At 56.7% G+C, this 5,035-nt stretch overlaps 1 protein-coding gene across 2 annotated transcripts in view; it reads left to right on the top strand.

Moving 5' to 3' along the window:
• Positions 1-5,035, top strand: part of KCNJ12 (potassium voltage-gated channel subfamily J member 12) — a 33,749-nt gene that overhangs the window by 21,314 nt on the left and 7,400 nt on the right. Inside the window, exon 1 of one of the 2 annotated variants that reach the window (XM_026858726.1) lies at positions 1,416-1,543. The exons of the other annotated variant lie outside the window; for it this stretch is intronic. The gene's annotated coding sequence lies outside the window, so the exon portion shown is untranslated. Of the gene's footprint in view, positions 1-1,415; positions 1,544-5,035 lie in introns of those variants that run through there. 2 annotated transcript variants of the gene reach the window in all.

Raw genomic sequence — 5,035 nt, 5'->3', positions numbered from 1 at the left:
GCTCCCAACCTGCCGCACGTCGCGCCTTCAGGATAAACATTTCCCGGGCGCGGGCTCTGCCCACACACGCGATTTCCCTTGAGCAGGAGACGCGGCTCTTGGAGGGGGTTTGCATTGGGTGAGAGTGGAGTTTTGTGGGAAAACCCATTTTGGGAGCAATGGGATTTGGGAAAGGGACGCTGATGGGAGCTGGGCAAGAGGGAAGTGCAGGATTAGTCCTGCTGTGGGTAAGCTGGGGCTGAACAGGTTCCACATCCATCCTCTTCTGCCTCTAACTCTAAGGTGTGAGCAGAAATCGCTCCATGAGAAGGGTCTTAAAATAATTCAGGCCTGTGATACCCCAAGGATGCTGCTGAGCACTGCCCTGGTGCTACCTGCAGCATGGGAGCCCCTTGGCCCTGCAGCTCTCAGCTCATCTGGTTGGTAATCATATTCAGTTGAAGACATTTGCCCTTTCTATCCTCCTTTTCCTTTTCTTTCCACGGTGCTTTTTAGGAGCTGGGTGATCCGCCCTTGGTTGGGGCCAGAGCTGGGGCAGCGTTGTTGCCTTCCCTCCGAGCCTCTTGGCATGTGCTGGCTGGGAACACGCCATTCCCGATGGAAACCTGCATCCCTACAGAGGCGCTGGCAATGGCACAATGGAGTCACGGGGCAGGCAGGAGCATGGCTGGCTGATTTCAGCTCTGCCTTCATCTGCCCACAGCCCCATCGCTGGCATTTGTCCCTGGGACGGTTTGGGGCTGGGGCTGGTCCCTGGCATGTATCCAGATTTGGGAGCATGCCAGAGGGATCAGGGCCACGTGATGGAGGGGAGTGCAGAGGGCGGGTGCAGGAACACCCCAAGGTCACCCATCCCAAAACACCCTCTGACCCACGTGGTCCATGGATGGGGCTTTTTGGGAGGGAGGCACCCACTGCAGCCCAGGCAGGGAGGGGGACTCACCTGGGGACTTGCACATCCCACCGGCACCCTGGCCAGGCCAAGAGATATTTCAGCTCAAAGCCCCAAACACCTCCCAGCCCTAAGTCCCACCCAGGGGGCTCATCTTCACTCCAAACACCCCCCTGACTCTGTAGCCAGCTCCCTTCCTCCACCCAGCACCAGACACCTCCATCCCTGGTGCCACAGCCCCACCAGCTCTGGGAGGCTCCCGGGACACCCCTGGTCACAGTGGCAGGACATGGGGAGAGGGGACAGGCTATTGCTGCTGCAGAGCCTTAATTCCCGGGACCGTGGGGCTGCTGGGAGCAGATCTCTGACATCCTGTGGGACAAATCCTGCAAGGAGCAGGGTCCGGGGCACCAGCAGGCTGGGAAACCTCCCCTCCCCCTCGCTAAATCCCTTCCCCGGCGCAGGACAGTAGGTTACGGGACTCAACCAGAGGTTGGATTTAAGGAGATTACAATTTCTCCCCCAGGATAATCTAGAAATTCAATTAAAACTCTCTGTCTCTCGCCTGGGCTGCAGCAGGGCCACAGGGCACCCTGCGCCCCACAGCCATGGCTGGGAAGTTCTGGGGAGACCCCCCAGGGCACGCACCAGGTAAGGGCTGACCCCCTCTTTCTGGGGTCCAGCCAGACCTTCTCTGCCTGGGGGGGTGGCTTCCCAGGGTGATTTGCTGGGGTATTAACACCGTCCTCTGAGCCGGGGCAGCTGGGACTGGCTGAGGGGGGGCCGCGGGGGGCTGTGGAGAAGGGGCTGCAGGTACCCTGGAGGGTTTGGGTATAGGTGTTGTAGGGACAGGGCAGCCTGGCTACAGCCCCTGGGGTTTTGGGGGATCCTTCAGCAGCCCTCAGTGGGGATTGACCCTGCCAAGGCCTTCACCTGCCTCCTTGCCCTCATCCTTACCCCCAGCCACATCCTGCTGTCTGGCCATATGAATGCGAGCAGACAGAAAAACAGCTCAGGGATTTCAGGACCTGGTGAGGCGTCAGGAATGGCTGCGAGTTGGGGGGACTGTGGGTGCTGTGGTGTCTCCTGACCCCTCTGATGTTGTGCTGCAGCTGGGCAGGGGGGTAACATCACCTAGGAGCAGTAGGGGAGCAGCAGGGGTCCTCACACCATGGCGTGTGGGTGCTGGAGCAGGGCTGGGTGCTGGGGCAGCTGACCGGGATGCTTGGTCATGCCATGGAGTTGGGGACCAACCATATGCTCAGTGCAGCCTCTGAAGGGATGTTTCCCAGGATCTCAGCTGATCCAGGGCACATTTAGCAGGAGTTTTAGGGTGCTTAAGCACAAGTCCATCACTCCACAAACACCACCTGGCCCCAGCGGTGCTGAATGCTGCACGTGGCCCCTTTTCTCCTCCCATGCCTGCGGTGGCATCTGCACGTGGCTCAGGGGGATGGGGATGAGCCAGTGCCTCTTCAGGCATCCCATCACCTCCGGTCTCCCCACCAAGAGCCTTCCTTTTCCCCTGTGCCTCAGTTTCCCTCCTGCATATGTCATCAACGCTCACAGACAGCGATGTCTCGGCTGATCACTGGCACTAACAGGGTGCATGCAAGTCCAGGGGATGGGTGCATGCCTGCAGCTGCTTTCTACTTGTGTCCCTGCCAAAATGGAGAAGTTTTTTCTCATTAGGGAAGGACTGTGGTGGGACCCTCTTGCCTGTCATCCCTGGTAGCAGAAGGGAAGCAGGGGGTCATTTATTCTCCCGATTCATCAGGGACTGGCCTACCCTGTGTCAATTCTTAATTTATTGGAAGTGCCCAAAGACGGGGTGTTGGAGGAGGGAATTATTCAGGCAGCAGCACTGCCCTAATACGGTGGGAACGTGCTTGGCCAGGGGCTGGTGGCAGCTGGAGGACTACCCAGTTCCTCTGCCCCCTCCCCTATTTTGTAGGTGCTCGGTGCCAGGTTGCTTTGTCTGGATGGGGTGAGCAGGAGCAGTTTGGGCACCCTTGGCTGAGCTCCCTCCTCTCTGCTGACATTCACTGTCCCGCTGTTTGGGGCATGAAGGGCATCGGTCTGGGAGATAGCATCATTATCTCCTGACACAGGGCTGCAACGCGCGTGACCTCCTCAGACCAACCCCTCCCAGACTGTCACCTCTTCTACCTCACAGCCAGGGGACCCGTGTACCCCCGGTCAGCTCCTCCGAGTCCCCACCCAGATCAATCCCACCTAAACGCAGCCCAGTTCCCCGCACACGTCCATGAAAACCCGTGCTGGGAGGATGCAGGAGGGGGCAGCAGTCCTGATGGCCCCGAAACACGTCCCCTCCAGAGGCACAGGGAAAGGTGTGATGATAAATGGCATCGACATATTCAGTCAGCTCTAACTAATGACCTCCCTGGCACTCAACACATTTTCCCGGCACGCTGACTGTTCAGAATATTGTTGTAACATTTAACTCCCTTTTAAAAAAAAATAAAAAAAAATTAAAATTAGCCGTGCAGTTGGCAGATTGCTGGAGACACTTGGATTCTCTGTGGGAAACCGCTCCGCGGTGGGAGTTCGGTTGCTGCAGTTTAGTGGCAGGAGTCGTTGCCTCTAATGTCAGCTCATTAGCTGGGGTAGTCCACGGCGTCGCTGCGCTCAGAGCCCGCGGGGAGCTGTGGGCCGTTCCTTCCCGCTATTAATATTACAGGCCTGTTTTGTTTCCTACATGTTAACACTATTAGCACTGCTCAAGACGCGTGGCACAAGCGGCAGGGGATGGTCCCAGCCTTGCCCGACGCTCAGTGAGGGATTGTCTGTGCCAAAGCTGGGCTGGCAATGGGATTAAGGGGCTGCAGTTATTAGGGGAAGTTTTGAGTTTGTTCCTGGGGTAAAACTGTGATGGTCAGGGGTGTGAAACTCCTGGGAAGTAATCAGGGAGGGGGATGTAACCTCCTGTAACACCTGTGCCAGCAGCCTGGGGCAGGTCTGGTTGTGGGGAGATGCCAGGGTGATGTTGGAGGATGGCACTCATGACCGAAGGAAACATAGGGTGACCGTGGGGTCACAGTCTCCAGTTAGTGCCCATGGCAGGGCCCATCCAGCCATGGGCTTCCATGCATTTACCGGAGTCCTCTCCCAGCCTGTGCCTCCCACAGCAGCAACGTGGGGCTCCAGTCTTCAAATTAAAACCAAACCAGAAATTCAGCTTTCAGCAAACTTGAGAAAGAGTATTTCCAAACAAAACTGTGCTAAATAAAGTACGAGCCGCAGGCGGCCGCCTGCTCCGACAGATCCACTTTGCTCGCCTTTATTTAGCTGCCATATCCCCATGCTGCTGCTGCCAGCCTCGGGCCAAGGGGGGTTAGTTCCTCCAAGAGCTTTGGTGTTTGAGGGAGACTCAGACCTGTGGCCTTGGTGAATGTGAGGTCCCACATGGGACATGGACTGTGACATGACAGCTGCCCATTCCCTGAAGCAGTGTCAGCTCCTTGGGTCTGTCCGAGCATCCTCCTGCAGGAGAGCATTCCCTGATGTCTGGGGTGCTCGGACAGGGTGAAACCTGTGTGACATGGGAGGAGGGAGATGAAAGGGGAAGGAAGGAAAGGAAGGAAAGGAAGGAAGGAAGGAAGGAAGGAAGGAAGGAAGGAAGGAAGGAAGGAAGGAAGGAAGGAAGGAAGGAAGGAAGGAAGGAAGGAAGGAAGGAAGGAAGGAAGGAAGGAAGGAAGGAAGGAAGGAAGGAAGGAAGGAAGGAAGGAAGGAAGGAAGGAAGGAAGGAAGGAAGGAAGGAAGGAAGGAAGGAAGGAAGGAAGGAAGGAAGGAAGGAAGGAAGGAAGGAAGGAAGGAAGGAAGGAAGGAAGGAAGGAAGGAAGGAAGGAAGGAAGGAAGGAAGGAAGGAAGGAAGGAAGGAAGGAAGGAAGGAAGGAAGGAAGGAAGGAAGGAAGGAAGGAAGGAAGGAAGGAAGGAAGGAAGGAAGGAAGGAAGGAAGGAAGGAAGGAAGGAAGGAAGGAAGGAAGGAAGGAAGGAAGGAAGGAAGGAAGGAAGGAAGGAAGGAAGGAAGGAAGGAAGGAAGGAAGGAAGGAAGGAAGGAAGGAAGGAAGGAAGGAAGGAAGGAAGGAAGGAAGGAAGGAAGGAAGGAAGGAAGGAAGGAAG

Source organism: Athene cunicularia (assembly GCF_003259725.1).
Source record: "Athene cunicularia isolate RWA chromosome 14 unlocalized genomic scaffold, athCun1 chr14_part1, whole genome shotgun sequence".
NCBI classification, from domain to species: domain Eukaryota; kingdom Metazoa; phylum Chordata; class Aves; order Strigiformes; family Strigidae; genus Athene; species Athene cunicularia.
Note: the sequence above shows the minus strand (reverse complement) of the source record. Positions and strands in the feature narration are given on the sequence as shown.